The sequence below is a fragment of the Notamacropus eugenii genome, chromosome 3 (assembly GCF_028372415.1).
Source record: "Notamacropus eugenii isolate mMacEug1 chromosome 3, mMacEug1.pri_v2, whole genome shotgun sequence".
In the NCBI taxonomy this organism is placed as follows: domain Eukaryota; kingdom Metazoa; phylum Chordata; class Mammalia; order Diprotodontia; family Macropodidae; genus Notamacropus; species Notamacropus eugenii.
The window spans coordinates 199,774,141-199,788,000 of record NC_092874.1 but is presented as its reverse complement, the minus strand read 5'-3'; positions in this window follow the sequence as shown (position 1 = coordinate 199,788,000).

The window sequence follows — 13,860 nt, the reverse complement described above, 5'->3', positions numbered from 1 at the left end:
TATATAAGTGTGGGTTGTAGGTTGTTGAGTAGTATGAAAGAGGGAGGGAGTGTATGTAACATGATCTAAGGCACAGAGGGAGGAGTAGGCATGACTTGTTTGTGGGACAGTGAGGAGTCTTGCCTGGGGGAGGGGAAGGAGATAGAGAAACGTGTTGAACAGTAGTGAGAAATAAAGTTGGACTGACAGAGTAAGGCACTTCAAAAGAATTTATACTCGATGAACTGCAATGCCACAAAGATTTATAGTTTAAAGAGAACTGTGCTGTCTTGGGGGGGAAGTGGAATAGAGTTTAGGCAAAAACCAGTCCCTGCCTTCAGAAAGATTATAGTCTGTAGATAGAGTTATAACACACAATTAAATGACAATAATTGAGAGTTTCAAAACAAAGGACATTGGACATTAGAAATTGTGAATCAAGATACTCTCCAAGCTAGTCATCCTCATTAAATCCAGGAAGAGAAAGCTAGCTACTTTTCTGGAATTAATTTTGGGAACTAATTGCAAACTTTGAAGCCTTCTCCAGTTTCTTTGATTCATTTATCCAGAACAAAACTAATTCACACATTTCTTCCTACCTACCACTCCCAAATAGCTTTGGCTCTAATGTCATTTTGGTGGCTGAAGAAACTGCTTAGGGTGGATAACAGAATTTACTAACTATAAAAGATAAGAACCGGTGGAGAAGCTGGAAGTCCAGCCATCTTTATCTTCAACTGTGTTTTCCACTTTGCCTGGGGAAAATATGCTAAAATATCCTGCTTAAAGGTCTCCCACGAAACCCCAAAAGACTTGAATCCTTTAAAATGATAAATTTCTCCCAATCAACAAGTATTTGTTAAGGCTTACTATAAGCCAGGCGAAGCACTAAACTCTAGGGATACAAGACAAATTGAAATGGTCTCTGCTCTTTTGGAGTTTAGAATTTAGGTTGAGGAGAGAGGGACATCAAATGCACATATAAGTATATAGATACATATTAAAAATGAATAGAAAGTGTTTTGGGGAGTAATAATACCAAATTGCCTTCATCATGAGTCTGTTGGTTTTGCATGTACTGGAACTATTCTCTCTTTTATCCTATTCTTGTATTCTAAGATAACAAAAAGTAAAATATATTTATAGAAAACGAATCAGAAACACAAAAAATGTAAAAGGAACTCTCTTCTACGTGTAATACTACTGATCATACCTATGTTATGTATAATAGATATAATAATACCTATTATGATCTAACGTTTGTTAGATCATAACCTCCTGACACGCAAGTCATGTTTTAGCTTAGCTGCTGTGTAGGGAATAAAGCTACAGTAGAGAAAGCACTGGGCTTAGCATCAGGATGACTCATCTTCCTGAGTTCAAATCTACCCTCAGACTCTTCTTAGCTGTGGTAGGACTCTGGTAAATCATTTAACCCTATTTGCCTAGGTTCCTTATCTGTAAGATGAACTAGACAAGGAAATGGCAAATGACTCCAGTATCTTTGCCAAGAAAACCCCAAATTAGGTCAGAAAGAGTTGGACACAACTGAAATCCCTGAACAACAATAGCTACTAGCATTTACGTAGTGCTTTAAGGTTTGCACAGAACTTTGCAAATATTATCTCATTTGATCCTTATAACAACCCTGGCAGGCAAGTGAATACTACAATATCTTCCTATAAAAACTTGATAAATATTATTCTGATTTTAAGTTTGATTAACTATAATCAGGCTACTGGAGACTGGCCAATATTCATTGGCCTTCTGGTCCAAAGAGGTAATTATTGTTGTTTAATATTGACAAGCATTTGTTCTGCATGAGACATGTTTGACCAGGGAAATGGAAGACCAAATTCGTTTACAAGCCAAAGCCTTTCCTTCAGAAAGGGTATCCTATTCACAAACCTGGACTAACTTTTACCAAGAAAGGAAAGGAGCAATTGGATTCCAATTCAGGGCCTTTGGACAAACTTTTCAGAAATAAACAGGTGAGGTTACCACCCTCTGAGACAGTCTAACACAATCATGGAATCAGTTCACCCTGGGCTTTCCCAGAATTTGTGCTGGAAGGGCTCCCATAAGGACTCATTTTCTTCATCCAAAAAAAGCACTGAGCAGCTGGGTCTACATGCTGTGGTGTTAAATAAGTATTATACAGAATGAACAAAAATACTCTAGACCACTGAAATCACAGATCTTGTCCCTATCCCTAACCTTAATAAAACTTGGACACAAAATCTATTTCTTTTTCTTAAGATCAATCAGATCAATCAGCAAATATTTATTAATGTATCAGACACTATATATAATTGTATGATGTATCAGACACTATACCAGGCACTGAGTTTGCTGAGATAGTCCTTGCCCACCAGGAACTTACATTCTACTGGAGGGATACAACATATTCACAGATAAGTAAGATTTTTAAAAAAAAATTTTACAGGTCAAAGGGGGAGCTTGTATCTGATTCTAATGAAAGTAAGGAGCCACTGAAACTTCTTGAGCAGAAGTCAGACATGGTCAGACCTGTGCCCTATGGCTTAGAAATATCAATTTGGCAGCTATAGGGATGATAGCTTATAGAGAAAAAAATGAATAGATCCAGTTTGGAAACCATTATGACAAGGCAAGAAGTAATGAGGATCTGGATTAGTGTGGATGTCATCAGTCTGACAGTGTTTTTGGAATTGAGACCTCTGAAGTGTTTACAGAGAGACGTTACAAATCAGTATATTCAGAAGAAGATCATAGGCTCCCGAACACTGGGAGAGCACTCAGGTGAAGTGGCACATAGTAGGCACTTAATGTCTATTAAATTGAATTAGGTAACACTATGCCTGGCAAGTTCTTTATAAATATTTGTTATACTTTTCTTTTTGTTGTTCAGTCATGTCTGACTTTTCATGACCCCATTTGGAAGTGGTGTGCCATTTCCTTCTCCAGCTCATTTTACAGATGAGGAAACTGAAGCAAATAGGGTTAAATGCCTTGACCACATTCACACAGTAGTGTCTGAGACCAGATTTGAACTCAGGAAAGTGAATCTTTCTGAATCCGGCCCCAATACTCTACCTACTGCACCACTTAGCTACCCCGTACTTTGCTTTATTATTATTCTAACATGTTCAGTCATGGGTGCTATATTTTAGGATTAAGAGCATCCAGAAGAGGATGACTCAGATGATTAAGTTCTTACAGGTCATGCCAGGTAAGAGTCAGCTGAAGGAACTGGGACTCTTTAGTTAGGAAAAGAAAAGACTTAAGGGAAATCATCCGTAAAGGATTGGACCAGTTGACCTTTCAACTCTCTCTCTATGACTTTTTGTTAACTTTCTTCAAATATTTGAGGAATTGTCCCATACAAAGGAGATTTGGTTTGATCCACTCATTCCAGGTGGTAGAACTAGCAACAATGGGTAGAAGTTGCAAAAAGAGGAAAATTTCAACTTGATATAAAGAAAAACTAAAATTGACTGTCCATAGGAAGTAGAGTAGTGAGCTGGTAAATATTTAACCACTGGAAGGGGAGGAGGGTGAGGGGGAAGAGGAATAGGAGAATGTATACAGGACTACTTTGAAGTTAAATCTACATTAACATTTTCACCATCACTTAAGTCTAGATAATCAACAAATCAATAAACCAAATACTGATTTGTAGTGTAAATTTTTTGCCAGTTTTTGAGGTGTAAATACCCACATTGAAAACTTGAAAATCACTTGCTAGAAATAGGCCCCAGCATACCACTAGCACTATCACCAAAAGATCTTCAAGCCAGAGTCTGGAAGTCCATTTGTAAAGAATGTTATAGTGGATTCCCACCACTCCCTTACCTACTCCCAGCTTCAATCAAATTGGACTAATTGACTTTGAAAGGCCCTGGCAATTCTGAGATTCTACATGTCTAGTCTTATCGGTATCACTTAACTTCTAGGTACCTGAATTTTTTTCATCTGTAAATTAGAGAAAATAATGTTTTCTCATCCTGTCTCATTAACTGTTATGAGCATCAAATAAAATAGCCTGTGAGAAACTATCTTGGAATTATTATTTAAATATAAATTATTATTTAAATATTTAAATAAATTATTTAAATATTATTTTAAATAGAAAACCTTGTTAAGTAGTTCCAATAATTATTTGAATCTACTATATTTATACTCATAGATTCATAGATTCAAAGCTAGAAGGAACTAAGAGGTCCTTTTAGTTCAGCTCCCTCATTTTACATATGAAGAAACTGAGGCACCCAATGGTTAAGTGATTTAGTCAAGATTTTACTGAGAGTAAAATTCAACCACAGGTGCTCTTTCCACTATTCCCAATACTTTGCAATATACTAGTTGCCTGCTATGGTCAGTAATTGACATTATTGAAAAGTAATACTTTTAATGTTTTATTACTACATTTTTACTTTTACACTACATTAATTTCCCAATAATTCCCCCACTCTCCTTGTTTCCTTCCTTCCCCCCCTCCTGACATGCCCTTCCCTTTTTCCCTTTGATCTATACCAGTGTTTCTCCCTTTGTGGTCTATCATTTATATTCTTAAGTCACTGAGGGGATAAGAAGTTAATTGACTTTCCCAAGGTCACCAATGTAATGTGTGTTATTTCAGTCAATAAGAATTTATTAAGCACTTACTATGTGTCAGCCATAGTAATAAGCCTTGGAGAAAACAGCCCCAGCCTTCTAGGAAGGTACAAGAGATGAGATGTGAATTCACGTATTCCTTTCTCTAAGCCCAGCCCTTTTCCCATTACACCATACTACCTCACCATGCTTTTTGTAGAAAAACCCCACAGGACTTTTAAAAAAGTATTTTATTTTTAATTTATGGAATAAAATAAGGATTTTATAACATAATAAAAAGATGATTGCACATAAAACTGAAAATCTGTTATGTACAACTTGCTATTCCTTTAAAATATATAATAAAGTTAAAAATTTCTTTTTTTCCCCTTTTTTCTTCCTTCTCTCCCAACCCCATCCTAGAGATGGCCACCATTAGACACAAATTATATTATCTCATTTGAAAATCACAAAAACCCTGGGAGATAGGTAGTTTTATTTTTCCCATTTTACAGTGGAGGAAACTGAGGCAAACAGATTACTGAGTCACACAGCTAGTAAGAGTCTGAGGTCAAATTTGAACTTAGGTTGTCCGTCAGGCCCAGGCCCAGGGCTCTCTGTCCACTGAATCACCTTGTTGCCCTGAAAGCCCAGGACCTAATAACATAAAAGGAGGCTATGAGAAGATATTAAATTAAGTATATAATTTCAGCCATTCAAAGTGATCCCTTTATGAAGTACGAGGTCGCTTGAGTTAATCAGAAAGAAAACAACATGAAAGGAGGGACAATGAGAAGCCACTTCTACAAGGAACTATTAAAAGTCAGTCCAGATATGACTCAAAGAATCCAGTTCCTTGAGAAACATAGAAGAAGCATGAATTTGGAAAAGGAAGCCTCAAGGAGCTATGGATCCAGAGCTGGGAGAGGCAAAGGCAGTGCAGTCAGCTGGCACAAGAAGCAGGACAATGGGATGTTATGTTGGCCAATTAGGCATGAGGAGTGTTGGGACAGATACTTTGCAGCTAAAACCACTCTCTGGGCTACAGACCCCAAGGCGGTTATTATGTATTCCCTACTGCTCCTTGGATGTCATCATAGGAGCCTAAAGACTTTTACTTCCAGGCACTAGAAAGTTTGTTTTCCTTTCTTTGCTTTAAATGTCTACTTTGTCTTTGTAAAGTACATATTTTACATAATAGTTTTGAATAGTGTAAAGTGGAATTGCATCCCATGATACTATTTCATTATTGGCGCTAATCAGGACCTAAATGTATTATAGAGAAATCTTCCTACATCTCTCCTCTCTTTTGAGGTTAAACCTCTTGAGAAGGCCGTTTCCTTTCCTGTCACTCCTTTCTTAATTCTATATATTCTAGTTTCCGACCTCATAATTCAACATCAAAGTTCCTAAAAATCTCTTAATTGCCAAATCGAATGGACATTCCTCAATCCTCATTCTTCTGAACATGTAGAGTGCTACAGCCTATGACACTTGTAGACCTTCCTCTTGTCTCTAGGTTTTTGTGACAGTATTCCCTCCTGGTTCTGCTATGTCTGACTACTTCTTTTCAGCCGCCTTTGTTGGATCTTCATCAAAATCATGCCCACTTCTGGTGGGCGTCCCTCTTGTCCTGGGCCCTCTTCACCTTTATCTTTATACTGTTTTTACTTTTTACCTTATACCCTGATACTATTTCACATGGTGATCCCACCAGTTCCAGTAAATTTAATTATCATCAATATGCAGATGATTCTCAGAACTATTAATCCTACCCTAGTCTCTCCCCTAATCTCCACCTCACATCTCTAACTGCCTAATGGACATTTGGAACTCTGTGTCCTGTAAAATCTGAGACTCAAAATGTCCAAAGCTTAATTATCTTTTCCTCTAAACTCTTTCTTCTTCCTAACTTTACTGTTTTTGTCAATGGCACCAGCATCCTCCCAGTTACAGAAGTTCCTAATATGTTTCAAACCTGACTCTTTACTTTCATACTCCATATCCAATTAGTTGTCAAGTCCATCACTTGGATCTCTCTATACCTAACATCTCTCCTATACCTTTTCTCTTCTGACACAGTCACCACCCTGGTGCAGATCTTCATCATCCCACTTGAATTATTGCAGAAGTCTGGTGATTGGTCTTCCTGCCTCAAGTTCCACCCCTACCAGTCTATCCTCCATTCAGATGTCAAACTGACATCCCTAAAGCAAAAGTCTGCCCATCTCTCTGTCTCTGTCTATCTCCGTCTCTGTCTGTCTCTGTCTCTGTCTGTCTCTCTGTCTCTCTCTCTCTCTCTCTCTCTCACACACACACACACACACACACACACACACACGTACATTCTTCAACAAACTCCAGTGACTCTCTGTAACTGTAGGATCAAATATAAAATCTTTTGTTTGAGATTCAAAGTCCTTCATAACCTGCCCCCCTCCTACCTTTTCACTTTTCTATACTCTCCACACAACCTATAATATGCTCTAGAGATAAGAGGAGTATGTCTTTGTGAGAGAGACAGAAGCAGACAGATTGTGTGAGTAGGCATAAGTGTGAGACTGTGTGCATTTGAGAGAGACTTTGTGTCTGTATGAAGGGAATGGAAACTCAACTTGGGAGAGAAGGAAATCAGAGATTAGTTAGATACAAAATAGATATTGGCTTCCTTTTTTCCCACAAATTCTGGTCTGTTTACCACTGAGTCAAGTTGAAAACAGGCAAGTCTTTTATAGCCTATATTTTCATCTGACATCAATAAGAAATATTCAACAATCACCTATACCTTGTTGTTGTTGTTCAGTCATTTTTGACTCTGTGTGGTCCTATTTGGGGTTTTCTTGGCAAAGATACTGAAGTGGTTTGCCATTGCCTCCTCCAACTCATTTTACAGCTGAGGAAACTGAGGCAAACAGGGTTAAGTGACTTACCCAGGCCAAATTTGAACTCAGAAAGATGAGACTTCCTGACTCCAGGCCCCAAAATATATCCACTTTGCCACCTAACTGCCCATACCTCATAGGCATTATCAATTAATCAATCACAAAGCACTTCCAGAGTACTTTCTATGTGTGCTAAGCATCAAAGATGCTCCTCTCACCTGCAACATACACGCCAGGGAAATTAATAGTTACCTCTTACAACATTGCAGGCATATTGTAAGAATATGTCTGTCAAGTGATTTGAGCTCCAAGAGTCACTTTTGATTTCTATGGGAGAAGAAGGAATGGTTTTCCTTTTTTCTCTGCATGAATCAGCAAGGTGTGTGTGTGTGTGTGTGTGTGTGTGTGTGTGTGTGTATGTGTGTGTGTGTGTGTTTGGGGGGGGTCTTGAAAAAATTTTTCAGTTAATAAACATTTATTTCCTTTCACTTTCATTCTCCCCCAACTCCCCTGCCCCAAGCTGGAAAAACAAAGGAAAACAAAACATGTATGTCAAGTCAAATAAATGCTCACATTGGTCATGTTCAAAAATGAATGTCTCATTCTGCAGTCTATCACCTCTGTTCTGTTTCACTTTTGCTCCTTTGGATTCATGGTTGTTCATTACATTGGCAGGAGATCTTAAATCATTCAAAGTTTTTTGTTTTTACAATGTTTATTAAACACTTACTACATGCCAGGCATTGTGCTAAATGCTGAGGATACAAATAAAAGCCAAAAAGAAATATGTCCCTGCCATTTAGAAGCTGACATACAAAAAACAGGGTGGAGCTGAGAAGGGAACAGGGAAGTTCCTGGAAATGGGCAGGGCAGATATTGAGGGCCACTGCTCTAGAACAAGCAATACCTTATTTCTCAGAATTAAGTTTTTTATTCATCTCTTTTTGCCACTACTCTCAATACATATTCAAGTGGGCACATGGTTTCGTTGATGTTGCTATTGCTGTCCATGATACAGATTCCAGCCTGTTTGTTCCTTCCTGGCCATGTTTAACATAAGGGTGGATCCAATGTGATGAGTGCCTTTCTCAAGTTCTTCTGACAAACCTGAGATATGAATGAAGAATAGTGGTCCTCTGTTAGTTTAACCTCGGGGTGTACTAGTAAATGTTTAACAACTGGCTCTCCAAAAACAGTACACATGACACATTTAAGTGTAATGTGAATTATTACCACTTTATCAATCAAAAAGATAATTAACAAAATAATAAATCAAGCCTTGACTTGTAGCATGATAGTTTCTGAGTTGAAACTGCTCTTAAGAATTGCTCTCAAGACCAAGCTAGTGCTAGCAAACCCCCGGTTATCCTTCAATCCAAAGTGAGAGAGTCATTCCCTCGCTTGCAGAACAGGATGTTTTTATGGCCAGGAAGATTCACCATTGGGCTGAATCAAAAAGAGCACTCATCAGGGCTGAGCAGCTCACCAGGTTCACTGCTACAGTTCTGGCAAATTCTGCTAGTGACTCCCATGTCTAAACTCGTAGTGAGGCTTCCAATCTTTGGAAGTTCAGCAAGGTAGTTCCCATCTCCGATATTCCCTCAGGGAAGAATAAACACAACTAGAAACCAAGGTCCTACCTATTCTGGATGACAAGGCCCTGGAGGAGGGACATTCCTCACTTTAAAACTCGGAGAGTGGAGGTGGGGGAGGGGGGGGCTGGGTGAACCAGATAGACGGAGACACACCCAGAGACAGAAATTTCATGTGTTTATCTGTTTATGCCTTTTATATGTACACTCTGTTCTAGCAGCCAATGAAAAGGCTTTTCATCACCACGAAGTAAGCAAACAGGAGACAGTAAATATGTGTGTGTGTGTGTGTGTGTGTGTGTGTGTGTGTGTGTGTGTGTTCAGGTTCTAAAGAGGGGAAACTAAAGAGCTGCCCCTCTGGAAGAAGGCTCATCAAGCAGGCAGGCTCATCCAGCCTCCCCTTGGATTAATACCAGGCTGGGCTTATAGTAAAAGCTCCAAGGACTCAGACCACGTCTTGTCTCTCCCTTCTGCTTCCTTCCCCTCTTCTATCTCCCTTTCCCCTCCCCTTTCTCCCTCCCTTACACAAAAGGAACCTCAGAAGGGTACATGACTTACCCATAGTAACACAGCTCAGAAGTTCCAGAGCCAAAATTTGAATGGACACTTCTTTTAATTTGTAGCCCAATGCTCATCCCCTCTTACACCACCCAGGAGTATGTAAAGAAGCAGCCAAACACATAAAGTACTCCTACTTGACTCACCACTCTCTCCTATGGCAGGTAGGGAAGCAGCTGTTCTTACTAGTTCTTCATCCTTTTTTTCTGGTAGGTGAAAAGACAGAGACAACACATTCCTTTTGTCTCCTAGCTTTTCTCTCAGTTCTCTTGGCCAAGTATGAGACTCAATTAAGTTTAGGATAGGTATTGATTAGTAACAATAAATAGTTAACATTTATTAAGTGTCTACTATAGACATTAAGCACTGCATTAAGCACTTTTTCAAGTTATCTCTTTCGATCCTCACAACAATATTGGGGGATGGATGCTGCTAATAGCCCCATTTTTCAGCTGAAGAAACAGAACTTAAGTGACTTGCCCAAGGTCACACAGCTAATAAATGTCTGAGACTGAATTTGAACTTAGGTCTTCTTGACTCTGTGACCAATATTCATCTAGAATGCCATCTAGTGCCACCTAGAATGTGTCTATAGGATTACTGATAGTAACAAATTGAATCACTACCATATAATTGCTAAATCCCTTAGACTTTCTTTCTACCTTCCACATCTGAGATAAATACCTCTAGGGTCTGCTTTCTGCCTTTATCTGCTGACTTTTGCTAAAAAATTGCATTTTCTTTAATTCAGCAAACATCTGTAAAATGTCTGACATATGTAAGATAATGTTCTAGATCCTAGATATAAACACCAAATCCAGAAATAGTTCCTAGTCTAAAGAATGGTAAAATTGCTGGGGATGGAAGCTCAATTCCATGTGGACAGTCTCGGGCGGATAAAGGTGGGAACTTCTAAATCTTAGAGTTCTCACGAGACCCCCCAGGAAACAACTGGGAATCGAGGTGAACCGAGCTATCTCGTGTATTTCTGCCTCTTCCCGTGAGAAACGTGATGGGAGAGAGCTCTCCCGCCCTCGAGATTGTCCCCGATCTGGGCACACTATTGTTATCTAACAGCATGGTATTCAGATGCAAACTATGCGGCTGGAGAGCTTAAGTAGGATCAGGAAAGCCTGAAAGCGCTCTTGGGCGGAGGGGCCACGTGTGAGGACAACAAGGCTCCGCTTTTCCTCTCTCCTCTCTCCCCTCCCCCTCTCTCCCCACTTATACTTCTACTTCCAATCTCTTATTGTAAGATCTTTGCCTCCTTGGGAGATTCTTCGCTCCCTCCTAAGGAAGAATTCCCCTGCACTTGTAACTAGACCCTGAAATAAAGCTCAACCCTTGTTAGACTTTGGAACGTCCTTTCTCTCATACGAGCATCCGGTTTGGCCAACTGAAGACCTCCGATAGAGGTAAGGGAAGACTCAGGTAGCCCACAGGCCTCTAGGCCTGGCATAAAATCTACTTGAAGAAAAATGGCATACATAAATAACTATAATAGAAATTAAATGATAAATGTATGGTACTGTTTGTTGCAGTTATTATTTCTTTCCCCTTTCATTCTTTTCAGTATTCTTAGCCTGGCCAAAAGTATGGAAAGTGGAAGGTTGAATTGCTTGGGACATTTTAACTTAAAGATAATTGCAAAAACTCCCTCTTTGGATCTTAAGACATACCTCAAAAATATGTAAGACCAACAGTCTATTTACCAGTGGTTGTCATCAAAGGATTTCAACAAATTCCTGAAAGAACTTCAAGCAATAAAAGAGCCACTGCAAGTCAATAAGAAGAAAAAAATGCAAGATGAACCAAATCTGAGATTTTCAACTGGTTTCCATCTAATTGACAAGGAAGAAAATAAAAAAGAATAGTCGATGTTGGAGAAGTTGTGGAAAGACTGACACATTAATACACTATTGGTGGAAATTTGAATTAATCCAACCATTCTGGAAAACAATTTGAATTCTGCTAAGAGAATGTCTCAAATAGCCATAACCTTTGACCCATATCCCTCTAAGTATATACCAGGAGTCAAACACAGGAAGGCTCCAATAGACCAAATAATTTTATAGTAGCACTTTTTGTAGTAAGAAAATAGTAAGAAAGAACTAGAAACAAAATAGTTTCCATCAATTGGGGAATGGCTGAAACAATTGCATAACATGAATGTAATGGAATTATTATTGTATTTTAAGAAGTGAGAGCCAGTGTGGTATGGTAGCAAGAGAACCAGACTTGAAGCTAGGAAGACTTCAGTTCAAGCCTTGCCTGAGAAATACTGTTTGGAGACCCTGGCAAATCATTTAACCTCTTAGTGCTCTAAGAAACTCTTTCTCGATACCAATGAAATCACAGATCTGATCTATCCCTAAGATATGATCAGTAAAATAGAAGCATAGGACTGATGTAAAGTAAAAAACAAACCAGGATAATAATGTACACAAGGATGACTACAATAATGTAAATGAAAGAACAACAGAATTTAAAATTAGATGTCATATAATTATCATGACCAAGTCTAGCCCCAAAAAGGGCATAAGGATAAAGAGAATAAGAAAGGTATGAGAACATACCCCCGCTTCATTCTTTACAGAGATGGGAGACCAAAGGTGTGGGATACTACACATGCTGTAAAACTTAGCTGATGTGTTGGAATTTTTTTGAACTTCTTTTCTCTTTAAAAAATTTTTGTTATAGAGGATGACTCTCTAGGGGGGAGAAGGGAAGGATATATACAGACGTGAGGGAGATATAAAAACAACTGCATGAAGGACATATGAAGAAAGATGCTATCTGCATCCAGAGAAAGAAATAATAAATAGAAGTATGTATAGAATAAGTAAGCCTATCTATAGATATAGATATATCTATTTGTGTCTAATGGTAGCCATCTCTAGGGTGAGGGGAGGGGCAAGGGATGGAAGAAGAAAAGGGAAAAAAGAAATTTACACCATAATTTTGTATATTTCAAAGGAATAACAAGTTGTGCATACTATATTTGCAGTTTCACATGCAATCATCTTTTTTAAAGTACTATTGTTGTGGTTTCATGATGTGTATAGGCATCCAAGTATAGGCATTTATTGAGATTAATGCCTCTCATGAAGTGAGCAAGTTCCAAGAGGAAACAGCAACTTCAGAGAAAGCAAGATAGATTTTTATAGGGTAAAGAAGCAATTACATAACAGAAATTATGAATATCAAATAGGCAGGAGGATTTTGTTAAAGGATTAGGTAATAAGGGAGAGGTCCTAGCCACAGTAGAATTGCATGTGCGATTACCCACAATGCATACAGAAAATATATGTATATATGATAATGATATAATAAGTCTCTCTACCTCACAAGTTCACCTAAAGGACAGCTTTTGCTGTCACTGCTCATGTTCCTACTTAGGGAAAGTCACTTCTGTTGTTTTGGGGTCTATATCCTGCTTGGGTATCCTGGTGGTACTGCTTTCTGATTGGCTGAGTATTGTGGTCCTGTCTGAGACTAGATGGATGTGGTTGTGGTTGAGTGGATGGACACACCTACTGTTTCTGTGGGAAATATGAGGAATAGGTCTGGGGACAGTAGCTAGCTAGAGGTGGTGGCTGGGATCCCACCACGTGGACACACCTGCTGTTCTGTGAAAAATATGAATTAATGGACACACCTGTTGTTCTAGTGAGCAGTGAGGCCTATATGAGGAAGTTAGGATATTGAGGCGGGAGGGAGAGAAGTGGCTAGGTGGGGGCAGTAGGCCTACTGTTCAGTGGAGCCTATAAGGAAGTTAGAATATTGGGGCTGAGAGCAGCTTTATTAGGATTCCATAACTACATTATGCAAATACTTATTTAATTCCATAAATTAAAAATAAAATAAAATTTATTTTAAAGAAAAGAAAGATCACCAGAATCTATTGCAGAGAAAGAAGTAAAGAAATCCTTCAAATTAAAATAAAACCCTCAAATTAAATTTAAAAAAAGAACAACTGCTATAAAAGTATGCTCATCTATAATGTGACTGTATAATCCTTTTGTACCTGTGAATCTCAAAGTGAGAACTCAAAAGACCTTAGCCTAAAAGAGCCTGGGTCTCCCATGGCATCCTGGGCTATGTCCAGTCATCCTGATGAATAGCTGACCACTGGGCCCTTTGAAGGCTTTGAAGGAGAAAGTGAGGCTGGTGACCTTTCACAGCCCTCCCTCACTCAAATCAAAGTCAATTGCAAGTCATATCATCATCTTCCTGATGTCATGGTCCTCTTCAAAAATGAAGGAGAAACACAA